The 17635-nt window shown below is 48.3% G+C and overlaps 1 long non-coding RNA gene across 1 annotated transcript; it reads left to right on the top strand.

The window, feature by feature from the left end:
• Positions 1–706: 706 nt before the first annotated feature.
• On the top strand, positions 707–7016 carry LOC123478873 (uncharacterized). Its single transcript, XR_008425619.1, has 3 exons — positions 707–976; positions 6253–6572; positions 6694–7016. It is a non-coding gene; the product is annotated as an uncharacterized lncRNA (long non-coding RNA).
• The last annotated feature ends 10619 nt before the right edge of the window (positions 7017–17635 follow it).

Here is a 17635-nt window from a genome sequence, read left to right as displayed (position 1 = left end):
TTTATTCATAACATAATGTGTGCATGTCGATGCGTGATGTGTACATCCATAGCCTTGTTCCTAACGTGTGTCGTTGCACTTTCTGGCTGGAAACTCTGCTGGCACTTTAACATGGCTTTATAAAAAATACTTGACATGAGATTTATCATTTGTGAATCCTTCGTTGGCACTGCATCCAGCCGTCTCAACTTTGTACAGCAATCCTTAATGACGCCACTCTCTAAAGGAAGGGAAGGGGAATTGCGTGAGGAAGAAAAGAAAACGCGGAAAACATTCCCAAAGGATACATTTGCTATAGGAAGTAAGCTTCAGAGCGGTTTTATTTTGCAGGCCCTACCCAGAAAAATCCCACTCCTTGCCAGCTAGCTCAGGGTTGAGCTCATCTGTGCGCCCACCCCTCTGTGTGTACGTGGCTTCAGTCACCCTGCATACCCTGAAGTTCAGGTTCCGGCCCTAGAGCTTTAAGGTTCTGTGCCCTGTTTGAGATTGTTTGCAAGATAAGATCTGCATTGTTGAAGCAAAGATCCTGGCTTCTGTAAAATGTTAACCACAGGAAAATATTGGAAAGCATTTCAGAGAAGAAAAAAATAAAAGAGCCCTAGGACCTGCCATTTACTTTTTTGTTAGAATTGAATTAAATGAGTGGTCAACTTCCCAAACTAGAAACATTCACTATCTCTTTTCCCTCTTTAGGAAGAGTCCAAAGGAGGCGTCAGATCTGGGGAGAAAATCTTGGTGCCACTGAAACCTCACAGCGTGTTCTATGGAGGCCCCATCCGCACAGCAGCTGGAAGCTCCCACGGCCCAGCAGTTCCCACCGCATGGCCCAGGAGCTGGTGTTTGCCCTCCGCAACGGCAAACCCCGCGTGATTGAAGCTGTGAAGCGTCTCTGATGCCCGGATTCCTGCAAAGGAGATTTGCCAAGCTTGTAGTCATTCCTTCCTAAATTAATTTAAACTGTGCTTGTAATGAAGAGGTAAGTGCGTGCACTGGCTTCCCCTGAATTCTGGCACAAAATTCTGTCCGACACACACATCCTTCTCAGGCCTGAGAGTTAAGTTCTAGAAGTGTCCAAAAAACTGTGCCACCCCCTCCACCCACTGCACTCAGGCCAGAGCCGAGCCCCAGCCCCTCGCTGCCCACTTCTTCTTTCCAGCTCCTCCCACTGTGTCTCTGAGGCCAGCTGCAGGATGACACGGCTTCCTCCGCCACTCCTCATCCCTCTGCCTCCAAAACAAACACAAGTCAGAACAAGGCCAGAGGGTTTTAGTTAGGGAAAGCCCAGAGTTTTAAAAATGACGGACATCGGGGAAATTATAAGGTTGGTGAAGAACCGCAGAGAAAGCCAGCAGGGTCCCCTCCTTGACATTCACGTGGAGACCAGTCAACCACTGCAGAGAGTTCCCAACTGCCCTTACTAAACTTTCTGTAGTTACAGTTCCCTGGGCACTTTCCCTGTCCCTGGGGCATGCTGCCCTAGCTCTTGGAGAGGGGTCCAGGCCCAAACTCTGACCCTTTGACAAAGGAATCCCTTCTCCTTCCCCTTCCAGGCTTCGCCTTTGGGTTTCAGGCTACTTGTTCTGACCTTCAACTTGCTACCATGGCCCCTAATGGAGCACCCCAGTTGAGGGTGCAGGGATCTACCTGCCCCTCCTCCTGCACCCAACCCAACCCCACCTGGCCATTCCGCACTGGCTGAGCAGCTGCTTCTCTGCAAATCCAGGGTGTGGGTCTCCTTGTCATTGAATTAAAGCCCTCCCAGCAACAATGGAAAGCTCTGGCTCTGCTGTGACGCTGAGCTGATAGCTTATCTCAGCAATCCTCAGTTTTCTCAGCTGCACAGTGGGGATACTGATACCCACTCGGCAGTGTACTGCGCGGATGAACAGAAACAATGGCGACAAAGCCCTTAGCAGGCCTGGAATGCTCCTGTAGCGATTGCTCGTGAAGTATTGGCTCTTACTGTCATCAACACGCCCTGACCACTTTTACATGGACCCTCTCTGTCGTGCATGAGCTGGGGCACTGGCATACAAAGGGAGTAATTGTCTCCAGCAAAGAAGGCAAGTCAACCAAGACTGACAAAGCAATGGAATTGTGCTTTAAGCCCTTGAAGAGTGTTGAGCGAGGAGCAGCTGACCCCCTCCCTGGCCTGAGGACAAGCAGGGGAAGAGAGTGCAGATCTCGATGGCAACGTGTTCCTGCGCATGAAGGTAACCTGCGTGGCTGGCGGTCATGGCTGCGCCTGCCCATGCGAGAATTCGGCCGGTTCAGCAGTTGCTCTAATGTAGCAAACAGATCCAGGCTCCGCAGTGGCCCCTTGGACCCAGTGGGGAAGAGCCTGCCAGAGGGAGGCTGTCTCTGTGGACGCCCTCCCCTCCCCTCCCCGCTGAGGCGCGGTGCTCACACAATGCCCGCTGATTGCTTCCCGCATGCTGGGCACAACCTAGGCCTTTGCACACATCATCTCTCCTCGGGTCCCTGACAGCCCTGGGTGGTCAAGTTGTGTGGCATTGAATCCTGGCTCCAACGATTTCTAGTTTTGCAACTTTGGGCAAGTTAAGTACCTCTCTGTGCCTCTGCTGCTTTGTCTTCTTACGAGGATGTTCGTCCTTCCTCGCAAGGTGATGAGAGCACTGTGTGAGCTGAGAGAGAAGCCCTCGGCCCGGGCCGGCACACAGTAAAGGCTCAGTAACTGTCATTAGTCCGCCACTGCAGATGCTGCTAGTTCTCAACCCATTTGCAGAATTCTGGTGACCGCCAAGGCAAAGCTTGACAGTGGTTCACCAGAGTGTACTTCCTCTTCTTCCTGGGCACACAGCTTATCTGAATTTCCTACCTCTCTTGAAGTTAGGTATGGCCACGTGACTGAATTCTCGACAGTAGAATACAAGCTGAAGTGATGGGCCCCCCTCCTAGGCCTAGCCCGGAATGGCCTTCCCCTGTCCCCCAACAGTGTCTGTGCCGTTGGGGCCTGGAGGACAGAGACTGGTTGAGGATGTGGTCCCAGAAGGACTGCCCACAGACCTCTTCGCCTCTCCTCTGCTTAACTAAGAGACACACACCCATCGTATTCGCACTAGCCGGTGTGCATCCGGCTAGCTGGCTGGCCAGCCCTGACCCATACAACAAGCTCACTCAAGGAAGGGTCAGTTTTGCAGTAACTGGCAGCACGATGGTTCTCTACCCAGCATATGTCCCCTTCCTCGTCCTCCTTTCCATAAAACCTCTCCTGTTTCATGTGAGGTCTTGTGTGGCTTCGGTGCGGCCTTCCACCTCTGCCCCACCTGCAGGCCTGAGCACGGGGCCCCGGGCCTGCCCGGACGCCACCTCGCCTGGGCAGGCTCCTCCATCCTTGCTCCTGCCGACCCTCCGGCACCAGAGGATCTCTCTTTGGATGGGATCTCTTGGTGTTGGAAAATGAAGACATTTTAAGGACATAGTGGCCATGGAGCTAATGACCGCCAGGAGAGAACTTTCCACACGGAGGAAGGACCTTCCTGGCATCATGTGAGCTTCTGCGCTGGCTCCTGTCTGATTCCTCTTTCCCAGTTTCCTTGGTCAGGGAACCTTCTTTTTGGTTGAGCTAATTAGAGCTAGCTTTCCCCTTATTTGGAACTGCAAGTGGCCAGTCCCCCAGCCTGCCCCCCTCCCCCTGTCTCTCTGACCTCTGGCTCCTCACACACTCTCCTCCCCCAGCACCTGCCCTGAAAGCCGTCTTGATAATCCCATCTTCGCTTTATATAAAATATTAAAATCCCTTAAATAAACAGTGACAGTAACAGACATGACTTCCACAGATGGAAGAACAGTATTAGTCACTCACATGTGGCCTCGGCTGATAATACTCACTTAGGGAGGGGCCTGGCTGGCTGTGCTATGAAGATCCCATCAAAACAAACCAGGTAGGACTACCCACAATTTTTTTTTTTAGTTGCACTCATGGAGGTTGGGAGTGAGTGTCCCTTGAATGTGCCACCTGACAGGCAGATTATTTCAAACTGAAGTCAATTAGAGCTCAACGAATTGAAGTTTTTTTACTTCCCCTTTCCCTTAAGAGTTTCAGTTGAAAGACCTGCTTCAGGAAGGGAACCTTGGGGCATAACCCCCTGCAGCATCAGTCAGGAAGCCTCCAAGCATCTGGACTGGATACCCCGGGTCCCACGGTTTCGAGCGGCCCAGCAGGGCTCCGCCTGCCCTGTGTGTGCAGCTCTCCCTCCGCCACCTGTGACTCACCCACTCTCCATGCCCCCTCTTTCTCCTTCGTCTGAAATGTCACATATCCCCAACATTGCCTCCCTGTCTTTGGAATTTTCATGCTTGTGTGAATTCCCCATACGCATGTATTATAACCTGATTTTCTCCTGTTAAATTGGCTGTATGTTGCTTAAATTATTCAACCAGCCAGAGGAACTAAAAGGGTAAGAGGAAAGTTTCCCCCATCCCAACGCACTGAACTAAAGATTTCTTAAAGTAATGCTGAATTCTGGGATGGGGATTCTCATGTTGTTTTGTGTGGCACTTGACCAACAGTAATTCTTCTGCATGTTTTTTCAGTTAAAGCAACGTAGTTTGCAACCCCAGAGGTCTGCAAAATGGGAGGTAACAATATAAATTAACTTTTGCAGTTACTCAGGTTACCCTCCCACACTTCACTCCAGTCTTTTGGTCAGGTGCAGAATACCCCCATGTGGTGGAAATGTTCTGTAAAATGTCCACTTGTTTTGTCTCAAATGATACCAATATTACAAGGCTTTGATCTTCGAATTTTATTTTAAAATTCTTGCTTAAAGCAATTTATGAAAAATGGACAGTGTTAAAATGCTGCTGCACTTTTTATCGTTTTCTGTCGTTGTGGTGAAAAGCGGGCTGGCCGTGTGACACGCAGGTTGTCTTTTCCCACGTCCGTTTCCAGGCTGCGCCTTCGCTCGCTCTGTGCAACCCCTCTCAGGAGAATGGGCTGTTCTGACTTACACTCACTGGTTTTCATCTTTGCCCTTGGTTACTGGGCCTTGCTCTGCAAACTCCCCCACCCCTCCAAAATCAAGTGCCAGCAGTTCTGACTCCATGGAGAGTCTTTAGGAATGGAGTTTTAACAAACTCTAGTTCGTGCTGGGGGTGGGAGAGTCAGGAGTTACAGTTTCATGTGGACAGACCTTCTGTTTAGGATGATGAGAAAGTTCTAGAGACAGAGAGAGTGGTGAGGGTTACACAGCCTGATGAATGAAGTTAATGCTGCCGAACTGCACACTTAAAAATGGTTAAAATGGTCAGTTTTATGCATATGTTGCCACAATAAAAAAAAAAAAAACAGTCTTGCTCCTACTTCCTGTCCTGCATGTTGGCACCTATCACGGACTATAGACGCTATCCACAAGGAGAGCAGCAACTACCACGGATGAAGAAGTCAGTCAAATATAAAGCGTAAAGCAATTTTGTTTCTTTAAAAACTTATAAGCTAGAACAAAGCATACACATGCTTTGCCAGCGGTCTTTGGGAACTGCTCATGCGCAGGAAAAAGCCAAGCCCGCCCTGGTATTGAGGAGAACGAGATAAATGGCCCCCTGGAGACCACAGGGTTTGTATTCGAGTTTCCAGCACCTTTTCATCCCTTTGTCCCCTTCTTGATTCACATGCAGATTAACCCAGAGCAACTCCTCACTAAATAGGCTTTTTCACTCCAGTTTGGAAGGTAGAAGGAGCATCTAAATATTTATGAGGCTTTTTCTCCCGGGTTTATGATGCGCCCTTGTTGGAGGTGGAGGAATTACGTTAATGAATGCGTGCCTGCACACACCAACACAGAAACCAGGCAGAGGGGAAACACACACACACAGAGCTTTGTCGGCGCCCACCAAACAGTTCCCATGAAAAGGAAGAAAAGAGAGAGGGGGAGGAAGAGAGATTTAAAATCTGTTGCCAGGAGAGAAATAAATTGTACAGCTCAACACAAAAGCAAGAACAAAGTTTCATCTTTGCTTTCTGGAGTTTCAAATGTAACTGTTGTTCAAGTCAGTACAAATGGGAAATAAAACATGGGGAAGGACAAGCGAGAGCTGGCCGGCCTGGCTCTCCCAGTGACGACGGAGAAAATCAAGGACAGAGTTTAGTAGACAACAAAGAGCCAACCCACATTTCCTTTTCGGCAGTCCTTTGTACATGTCCCTTCAACCCAGATGATTTAGGTTGGAATCCATACAGCGGTGGTTCGGGTGTTTTGTAATCGAGTCCTTTTTCCTCTGTCTTTTCAGCGCCTTGCAGAAGCTGTTTCCACGAGGCCAGCTAAAAAGCGCGTTCGCCCTGCATGTGTTGTGTGAAATGACGTGTGGTCGTGGCTGAGACTGTGAATCATCTTTAATTACAGGTCATCTTCATGACATTGTAATAGACAGAATAATATAGTTGCACACGAGAAGTGAAATGCAGACGTATTAATGGCCTTCATATTGCTCCGCCGAAAGAGTCAGCTTTCCAACCTTTAACCAGCTCCCTACCGCTTCCATCCTGTTCCCAGGGAGCGCAGAGTGCTGCCCAGGGAGAAAGCGGTGGTGGCTGTGTACGTGTCTTTAAGGTTTGTGCAGGATAGTGGGTTGCAAAGTGTGCTTAAAAATATTACGCCTCACCCGGTATTTGTGTTCCTTGTAATCTCATGCTACACAAACAGATGAAAGTGGCATTTGTAACTTCCGCAGGTTCTTGCTGGATTGAAGACACACTGAGACCGGTTCTGGTCTCATCTTCAGAAGGGATAAAAAGATTGAGGAGTCCTGCCTCAGACCCCACCCAGCCCAAAGCGCTGCCCTGGCTAACAGTGGAGAAGGCAATGTCCATGCAAGAAACATCTAAACCTGTAGAGAACTTTCGCGAGTTTTTCTGAGCCAAACTGATGACTGTTTGCCAAGAAGCAAAATAGCAAGGGTTTGAGAAAATGCTCCTAAGAACGGTAGCTATACAGCTTATTTTATACACTAAAATCGGAGGAGGAGACGTAAGGGCGTTACGTGAAACCTGCTGGTGGAAGATTAGGGAGGTGGAGGAAAGCTAAGCGGGAAATCTCTGGGGTCGGATGAAGGGTGAAATGGACAGACACGTACTTCTGTTGCACAGGTGGGTACAGGACAGTTACCAGTTGACATTCGCAGCACGTAGGAGTGGTATGCCGGGAATAAGAACACAATGAGGGGTGCTGTGGTCTCCGCTCTGATGAGAGGCAACCCTGAGGGATCTGTTATCTCAGATGCACAAAGGCCATAGACGGGCTAACTTAAGGTAAAGATCGACCTTTGTCAAGGAAGCAACAGGCTTAGGACCTGACTGCCCGCCACGAGCTGTTTTTAGTCGGGAAGGTTTACTTTCAGAGCATCCTGTGTGGTCACTGTAGGTCTCTGCGTTCGCGAGGCCGCCGTGCGGGCCTGCCCTGGGCGGGTCAGGTGTGGCATGCGGCCCCTTTCCCATCCACAGCGGAAAAGAAGCCTCCAGCTCTTCTTTAGACATGGAAGGCTTCCCTACACATTTTTGTGAGAAACTGAAAATAAGTTGTTGATTGTTAATATATTATTTGTTTTTCCACACTAGAGTAAAATACAGAATATACTCTCCTATTCTCCCCCAAAATCCGTTTACTTGACTCTTAGTTATGTCAAGTTCAGGCCATAATTGGCCCAAGCCTATTTGTGGAACTGTTGTTCAAATCTAAGCATTACATATTCTTGGCTTACAAACAGAGTGTCTTCAAATCAGTTTCATCAGCACGAGCCAAGATAAAATGTTCACAGAGAACTTTTTAAGTCTTTCATCCGCTACGCTGACAAAGAATTGCATCAGCTCAGCATTATTCCATAGGCATTTATTACCTACGTGCTTGCGTGAACAGGCACTTGGCTAGATCTAAGCTGAGAGGAACTATATCTAAATTTCAGAGAAAAATTTAGTGAAGGGTTCACAAAGTTGCCCCAAATTCCCTTAGGGGAAACAAATATTGCTTGGAATGTATTTCAGAAGGGCACTTTGTACGAAACTTGGGAAATCGGCGTGAGTAGTCGGTGAGTGTTTTGAAACGAATGTCACATGGCTTTGGTCAGAAAATTACACACACACCTCGGCATTGTCCTCAATCTGTGCACAAATGAGCGTCCACGGACAGAACAGTCACCCGCCGACCGGGGGGACACATGGCTCCCGCCCAGCGTCTGCCCCATGCGTGGCGCCCACGGGTGCTGTGCACAGTGAGCCGTCACTCTGAGGCTGCCTGGCCTTGTGGCCAGGTGCAGGCACGATGGGCATTCCCCACGCGACAAGCGGCAGCCAATGGGAGAGCTGTCTGTGTGTGACACCACGCTACTAGCCATGACCTACATGGGGTAAGTTGAGGGTCTTCAAGAAAGCTTTCCCTTCGTTTTCCTCACCAATATGCCTTCCTTCTTTAAGTTTCCAGGAGTCACATCTTTAAAGAGCATGTATATATTTGGGGAGATGCCTTCCTTGTCAAGTTCTGACTGACATCATGGTAGTGGGTTCACATTAGCAGAGGGGATAAAAATCTGTATTTTTAAAACACTGACTACACTAAAGGAAGAAGAGTTCAGGCCCTGGCCACAACAGAGGAACATACTAGAATGTACTAGAACAGGGTTCCCTGGGAAACCGAGACACATTTTGGTGGTTGCACGGAAACTAGACATAAAAGAGGCATCTAGCAGGGTCAAGAAAGCTGGAGACTAACTCTGTACCTTGTTGAAGTTTGTCCCAGAAATAAAAACTAATTTTTACCTACAAAATTGAAAAATTTGTGTTAATGATATAACCCGCTCTTGAAGCAAGGAAACAGACATCCTCATACACCGATGATAGTACTATAAGTCAGTAGATTTCTGCAAGGTAACTTGATAATCCATACCTAAAGACTTAGAAGTTCGTGCTTCTTTGGGCTTTCAATTCTGAAAATTTATTTTTATAGATAATCAAAGATGGGCAAAGATATAGCAATATTATTATTTCTAATATGAAAAACTTAGAAGAAAATGTTTATTTTATTATTGCTGAGCTGTATTTTCTATAATAAAAACAATTAATTATGTAATGTGAAATCAGCAATGAAATTTGTCAAGAAAAAAAGTTTGGCTGTGGTCAGCAAACCCCGTTGGCGTCTTCCGGGCACGGCAGAGAGAGGCTCTGGCCCAGGCACACACGGTCACATTCTGACAAGTGTGGACAAAATTGGAAAGTTTTGATTAACTCCAGTATATGTATTTCTGAAAGTGGTGTATAATTTTTCATAAGACAAATACCAAATGATCTCACCTATAGGCAGAATCTAATCAACAAAACAAACTAGCAAAATAGAACCAGAGACATGGAAATAAAGACCAAACTGACAGTGACCAGATGGGTGAGGGGAGTGGGGTAACAGGGAGAGAAGGGGAAGGGGCGGCAAGTCAAGGAACAAGAGCAGAGGGCTCATGGGCACGGAGAGTGGGGTGGGTGGGGTTTGACTGTGTTGGGGGGATAGCGGCAGGGGGCAGGGGAGAGCAATGGGGAAAAAGGTGGGACAACTGTAATTGAACAACAATTAAAAAAAAGAAAAAGAAAATACAACGAAATATACACGAAATACAGGCAACAGTTAAACAGCTAGCATCTCCGCTCTGAAAACCCGGGAGGTCTCCTTTAATCCAGCTTCTGTTTTTTCTAGTGCAGCTCATTACCATGGAGCTCCACGCAAACAGACAAGCATGGCAGAGCAGCAGCTTTTCTCAGGCCAGAACTGATCTGAATTGGTATGAAACAGCAAGGAATAAATAAACACACTTGTATGAAGTGTTAACTCGGAACCGAAATATTAAAAATGACAGTTTTGCACTCGGTCTCATTTTTCACAAGGGTTTAGCTCATGGTATTATTTTTTGTTTCTCAAACATCTTCAAATTTTTGAGCTTTGCAGCCTTCACCCAACTCATTGCAAAGTGTAAAATTGCTTCCTGTTCCAGCGTGTTTGCCCTGAGTTCTCGAACAGGACACGGACTGGCAACTGAGCCCCCAGCCATTCTCGTGGAAACACTGGGGGTCACACCTCAGGGTGTTTTTCCAGCCTATCACAGCCACAGCCCCACCTGGAGACATGCGTTTCACAGCTGAGCCTGAATCCAGATTGAACTGAAAAGTTTTCTGGGTAAATACCAAATCCAGAACCTCCCTGACCTGTCTTCCCCATTCCTTGATAGTGCGTACATGTTCTGGCTTGCAGAACACAACCGGTTGGTAAATAGGCAGAATTTGTCCGTCACGTATTTGCACAATGAAATGCTCATCTTATTTTGGTTATATAGACAAACAACCAAGCAATGCAGTGGGGGAAAAAATGCAAACATTTTCTTTTTAATATTTGATGAGTTGACTTAATTGCATGCTTTTTTTAATATTGGTTAGTGATTGAGTTACAATACCTACAAAGAAAAATTCCCATTGAGTAATGTTTTAAGTTATGACCAAACTACTGTACTCAGTATTTCAGCCCATGATTCAACGCAGCGGATCATTAGAGATGAAATGCCTGAGTGAGAAAGATGCATCGAGTTCGCCTTGGCCAGTGCCTATCGAAGAGCCCCAGGCTCTCCTGTCCTTCCGTGAGGCCTACGAGGACAGCAGTTTCACCTTTGACTCTTTCGTATGTTGGATTGCCAGAAGCAACAACAATAAAAATACAGTGTGCAAACCAGTTATCCAGCCCAACCCTGGACGGATTTCACCCCTGTACAGAATTGCACAAAGACGTGGAAAGCAGAGCAGCTCAAATCTGGAGCCTACCAGCCCTGGCTGCTCGCGGGCAAGGAATGTGTGTGACCTTTCTGAAGAGTTTCTGTAATGGGGCTTTGTTGCAGCCGTCTTCCCACCATTTTAGAGTCTGCCATGGATTGTTCCAGAACAATTTAGTGCCTGTTCCTGGGGTTTCTGTATTGTTAAACCAGTTGACACGAGGGAGAAAATGTGGAATAAGACTTATGTAACCCTCAATTTTAAGTATAATTCATCTATAAAAGCATTTGGTCTTCCTAAATATGTAATGGAACTTGTTTGCATAAATCTAATTCCACCAAAGACTTCTAAATTGAGAGCTAATTACATGATCTAATTTCAGAACTTTTCTGAAGTTAATCTCTGAATCAGTAACCTTTTGCTTTTTCTGTTAGTTGCTCCTGGATTAGGTGTCAAAACCAGAAGAGACAGCACCCTCGACGGTCCCCGCGAGCCGTCTCCTGCGTCAGCCGGGCTTGGACGGCGCAGACCCACAGACGCCCCTTCTTCCAGCCTCCCACCACCCTCCAGCCTCTTCCCCAGTCACCGCCTTTGAACCATCTCAGCCGCCCCAGCCTCCGAGACCAGCCAGCACCGGGTTTGACCTTAACTCCTCCTTACTGGACAAGCATGGGCGCCCAGGTTCGTCATAATGACCCCACCGAGGTGGAGGCCCCGTCAACCCCCATCAGCCTGCACCTGCGGCCTCCCACACCTACCTTCCTCTGGGCTTCTGTCTCCACTGTGACGCTGTGTCTCCGGAGGGCCTGGGCTTCTTCCTCCCCGAGGTGGCCGAGGAGACGCCAAGAGCCCTGAGTGTCTCTTAAAGCTGCGAAACCAGCTCAGTGGCCTCACCTACTTCCAGGACGTGCAGAAGCCGTCCCAGATGAGGGGTGACACTCAGGACACCAGGGAAGCCACCCTGGCCTTGGAGAAGAACCTGACCCAGGCCCTGTGGACCTGCAGGCCCGGGTTCTGCCTGCCCAGCCCCTCAGCTCTGTGACTTACTGGGTGAGCAGGTGAAATGCATCAAGATGGGCGACACCTGGCTCCCTCTGCAGGCTGGCAGCCCCCGCCATGCTGGGCTGGGTGGGTGTCCCTTCAAGAGGCTCCCCCTCAAGCAGGACCAGGAGCCTGTGGAGCCCAGAGGCCTTCGAAGGGCCCCTCTGCACTTCCTGGGGTCTGGCTCCTGCCTGAGCCTCTCCCTGAAGCCGCCAGGCAGCCTTTCAACCAGCCCGCGCTTCTCCCAGGCCCTGCACCAGATGGAAACAGGAAAGCTTATTGCAGCAAAAAAACAAAAACAAAACAAAACAAAAAACCCCAAGAAGATACAAAGTACAAGCTTATTGATATTTTATCAGGTCTCAAGATGATGAAAAATATTTTATCCCAGTTTGATCTACAGAAAAGTAAGGTGTCAGGAAATAAAAGCATAAATAATTATGGGCAACACTATTTAAAGCACTTTTTAAAAATAATCCAAGAGGACAGTTATATTGCTGAATTCGGTTTTCATTTTTCATTGAAATGATCTTCATGTGCACACAGGCCTGTCCCATCACCTGCTGGTTGTTTGACAGTTGGGAAGTCACCTACTGTATCAGACGAGATCGGGCGCGTTCAGGGTGGTATGGCCGTAGTCACCTACTGTATCTGAACCTCAGTTTTGTCATCTAGAATTAGGACTAAGTGCTTGTCCAATCTGTTTCAAAGGCATGTCATAGCCATCGAAGGAGACAGGGTACGTGAAACTCTATTACTTACACACACGGCGTCCTAATAACATGTACTGGTGAGTGGCATCATTGTGCCAATACCTCCACATGAGATTCGGGGCAACTTACTCAACTTTCCTGAACCTCATCTCTTCACATGTGGGAATGGATTATAATGAATTCATGGGGATAGAAGTGTAACATTAGCTATGACTCCTTTGGATTTTTAAGGAACATAACCTCAAATGGAAATAGTCTAAGCAAAAGAAAAAAGAAAAAAAAACCCACAAGTGTTTATTGAAAGTCTCCAGTAACCATGGCAAAGAAGCAATTGAGCTTCAAATCTCACTGGACCCAGAAGTTTGAATGCTAAGTTGTCTGCTCACTGCAAGTTGTTTTTATTTTCTCAAACGTCCTCCCTGTGGCTGGACACACAGCCACCAGCCACACCTCTCAGAATTTTGCTCCAAGAAGGAAATTTGACTAAAGTTGCCCACCTCCACACCCCTCGAACCTGAACCTCAGTGCAAAGTCTCAGGAAAAGCCTTTAGTTGGCTCTCATCAGGTTGGGGGCCCTGGATGGGAGTCACTGGTAGCCCCAACTTGAACCAGAGGGCTGGAGTGAGAGAGAAGCAGTTTTCTCAAGGAGAAAGGTGGTGTCCCCAGAATCAAGCCGGGGTCTGAGGCAGGCAAAGCAGTAAATGCTCTCATAGAAGCACAGAGCACCAGCCAACCTGGGGCCTTTCTGCCACTACAGGGGCACCTCTATCAGGTGGCACAAACAAAACCCCCTCCCATTTCCTGGCCGGGTGGCTCATTTGGTTGGAATGTCATCCCATACACCAAATGGTTGAGGGTTCAATGCCCGGCACAAACCTAGATTACAGGTTTGATCCCCGGTTGGGGCATGTACGGGAGCAACCGATCAGCGTTTCTCTTTCTCTTTCTCTCTCTTTCAAATCGATAAACATATTCTTAGGTGAGGATTTAGAAAAGAAATCCTTCCCGCCTTCTCAGGTTGACATGAGGGGCAGTTTACAATCTAGGTATTACGGTGCCTTGAAAGTTTAAAGAGCTATTGCGGTGAGAGGTAGACCAGGTCACTCTTGTTCTCTGTCTGCATTTTGGTCACCGCCTAAATGAATCCAGTTTATAATCTTGTAAAAGCACAGAACCAAGGATTAAAGCCACTCTCTGAATCTGTTTTGTTAGGAAACAGCACTATTTCAGAGGGGTTTTATTTTTTTCCATAGTTAAAATTTTCTTCAGCTCCTATTAAATCATGCATGCAATTTACTTGGGGCTATTGCGGCCATTTTTTCAATTAGAAAAATGTAAATTACCAAATACATTATTTGTAATGTGCACATAGAAGACGATGTCTTAGAGGCCCACCTGGAGAAACGGCAGCGGAATAACACCAATACAGAGACTTTGATACTGCATTGGCTTACATGACCTGCTTACTCCTTGCAGGTCTATTCGTAGAGCTTTTCCAATCTTGAACCATGTTCTCTGGGGTGACTTGTCTGCAGTGGAACCTGTTCTGTTTGGCCACAGCGTGCCCATTGCATGGAGTTACTCTTGGCCCCGAGATGGGGGCACGGACATCCCAGAGTTCAGTTACTTCTCTGCAGTGGCTCACGCGGGTCCCATCTACCTGGAGTGTGTATCTCGCTGCCCATCCATGGGAAGTGCCCCTCCTGCCCTTCAGCACTGGGTTGAAGGTATTGCTCTGTCGGCCTTTCCCCTTGGGGGTGGTTCTTACCTTGGGTGCGTACGGGAGCTGAGCATATCCATGGGCACTTCCAGGTGTAGCTTTGTGCATCTCCTCAAGTTACTACATGTGTATGTTTTGTCTCCAAAGGTGACAGCTGAGTGCTTGCCAACTTCTTTGCAGGAGGAGTGCGGTGACCTTCAGGGCTGCCACACGTGTTTGGCACCTCCTTGGAAAAATAGGAGGCACAGCAGACAGACCGAGCCAGCTTCACCTCTGCCCCAGCCTCCGGTGGGCCTCTCACCGGACAGCAGCTGGGTGGGAGCTGGAATAGGACTGCCCTGGCCTTTGTCCCTCTGGTCTGGGATGTGGGGCCCCAATAGGACAGAGTACCTCCTGCCCATGGTGGCAATGAAGCAGCATCTAGAGGATATAAATGCTGAAAATGATATTCTGGGGCGATGGCCAAGGTCATGGCCAGTGAGTGTGTCCAAACCAAGTCATAAATTAAAGTAGCTATTGGAAAACTGGGAGCTGAGTTATGGAGCCAAAAATGAATGGTGCTGAGCCACAGAGCAAGCCAAGAACTGGGAGAGGGAGGAAGTGTGGCAGACCCACTGTCCAAGGTCAGTTAGGCCAGCGAGGCTGTTCTGCAGGCTGGCCAGCGGGTCGGGAGGGTTCTGGGTCTGCAGACACTGCAGGCAGAAGCCCACCTGCTCTCTTACCGGATCAGTCCGTCTGCTCCGGGGATCCCCAAAGTGAACTCTAATTTAAAGCTCCTCGTAGATGGGCGAGGAATTCTACTCTTCCGTTATTCTAATCCAAAACAAGCCACGCGACATGCAGAGCCAATTTCAGACTTAATCACATTACCTCTTTGTAAATAGCACTCAATCCCCATTTGTGTCATCCTGCAGAACACCCAGAGCCTGCAGGGAAAAGCCCGGGCGGCTCGAGGTGCTCAGGCCGCACAGGGTGGAATGCCGAGTCTGCGAGCACACGTGTGATTTCCTGCCCTGCGCCTGTGTGCAGGGAGGCGGGGATGCTGTTTTGTGACAGGCTTATACTTTATCTGACTATCCATACACTTCCTCCTCTTCTCTCCTTTTCCTGCGGGGACATTTTTGTTGTGTGCTCCCTGCCATAAGGTTCCAGAGGAAGTGTGAGTACTTTAGGATGACTAAATCAGCGCCCAGTTGCAAGGCCAGGCTCTGTGCTGCCAATTCAACCATGCCATAAAAACGATACCATACTCCTTAAAAATGTTTTTCAGAACCGAAGTATAATCTCTTCTGCAATGCTGCTGACCTGTAACTGTATACTTACCTCATACAGAGGCAAAACCAAATCGGTCCCGTTACTCAGACCTGAAATCGTTTAATTCTTTAAGAAACGTCCCGGACAGAGAAAAAAAAGCAGGACACATACAACTATTCGGAGTTCTCACACGTTAGTAATTCCAACTGTTTGGTGATGGGGTTATTCTTTCCATGTAATTAGGGTTTGAAAGGCTGATGTATCATCCCCTTGTCCACACGTTCAGGGGGAAGGGCCTCTCTTTGCTCCTCCCCCCCATACCCCTTTCCCACTGCCAGAGAGGAGGGAGGAAGGAGAGAGAAGGCTCTCTCTTTCCTCAGCACCTGAACTGGGTACCTGCATGGAGACTCACCTCACAAGCGGGAGATGGAAACACCCACGTGGCCCATGGGTAGTCCAGAGCCGGCTGTAATTTTTGTCCTCTGGGCTTTCCAGTGGGATATTACAGCTTCAGGACTCTGGAGGACAAGAAAACAAACAAGCAAAAAAAGTCCCCCCCACTTTTTTTTTAACTAAAAAGCTTTCTTTATTCACAACCCCACCGCCCATACTGTGAAATCGATCACTTTTATAAAACGTCTCATTTTCTCTGGTAGGAAAGTTTAAATCCAGCTGAGGACTATATGCCCTTCTTTGTATCTATGGAGGCTAAAAAAAGTTAATACTTTTCTTCTTACCTTCTAATTCTTGTACTTGGGCTTATAATCAAATTAACAGAGACAGATTAACAGTAGAAAATAAAAATTTTAATATACGTGCATGGGGGAATTCTCATAAGCATGAAAATTCCAAAGACAACAGGGCAATGATGGAATATTTATGCGACATTTTGGAGAAAGGAGAAATGGAAGGGGGATGGGGTCTTAGATTTCAGACGTGAGAGTGGGTGACTCACAGGTGGTGGAGGGAGAGCTGCACACACAGGGCAGGTGGAGCCCTGCTGGGCTGCCCAGAAACCGTGGGACTCGGGGTGTTGGGCGAACAGGCCCCTGCCTGAAGCCCTCCTGCTGACCACCCTGAGTTCCGAGTAGGCGAAGGCCGCATCCTGCAACTCCCTTCCTGGAGCAGGTTTCTCTGTCTGAGACCCTTGGGCAGGAAAGCAGGGAGGCCAAAGCATCTTTCTGAGTCTTCTGTTTCTTAATAATCAACTTAAAACCAATATCCCAAAAGGCAGCTTCAGGGTGGAAAACGTGAGTTCCCTTCACATCTGAACATTTATATGTACGATTTCTCTTAACATAACTCTCTTTCCGTGAATCGCGTGCCACTCAACAAGGCCGGCAGCACGAGATTCCTCCTCTCCGTGACAGAGAGGCGGACTCACTCCAGCACGTCTCCTGCTAGGTGACACGTTGTCCTGTCGGGATGAAATAGCCATCTGGGGAGAAGTGACTCCCTCCCAGGCTTATCGTTTTGGGGACAGAACCATGAGGTAGTGAGGAGGAAGCAGAACTTAAAACAAGGGGAGATCACATGGTCCCTTGGCCACGGGTCACTGCAGCTGCCACAGGGCAGAACCACAGACACCGTGTACACAGCCACAGGGAGCGTCCCCCCGGCTTTGGGGGCCCCTTTGTTGAGAAGGATCATTCACGTCAGTACCCGGAGATGAGGAAGACGTATTCACCTGACGGGCGATCGAGAGTCAGCTGTGATCCTTTTCAGAGGGTGAGCAGTTGCCGCAGAGACAGGGAGCCCTGTACCTGTGCTGCCACACTGAGCACACAGTGTCAGACTTAGAGACCCACATGCTAGTGCTGTTTCACCCCTAAACAGCTGTGTGACTTTGGACTTCTCCCTGGGTCTCATGTGCCCTGCCTTTACAACAGCTGAGTTCAATTGCATCTTCTCCGACTTCTCTGCAAGCTCTAACATTCCATAAATACTGCAACCAACACCAGGTAGAATGTCAAGGTTACTGGGTGAGCAATAACTTCTCGATTGTGAGTGGAACCACGGATGCCCTTGGCACTTTAAGAATGGCCCCGGTGTCATTTTATCAGGTGGTCTCCAGGAATAGCCTGAGTTAGAGCCTTAATAACAAACCGATAAATCCAGACAGTGGCGGAACCGTTCTGTTGTGTGAACAAGCTA

Source organism: Desmodus rotundus, chromosome 11, assembly GCF_022682495.2.
Source record: "Desmodus rotundus isolate HL8 chromosome 11, HLdesRot8A.1, whole genome shotgun sequence".
In the NCBI taxonomy this organism is placed as follows: domain Eukaryota; kingdom Metazoa; phylum Chordata; class Mammalia; order Chiroptera; family Phyllostomidae; genus Desmodus; species Desmodus rotundus.
The sequence above is the reverse complement of the archived record's forward strand: the minus strand, read 5'-3'. Positions and strand labels throughout refer to the sequence as shown.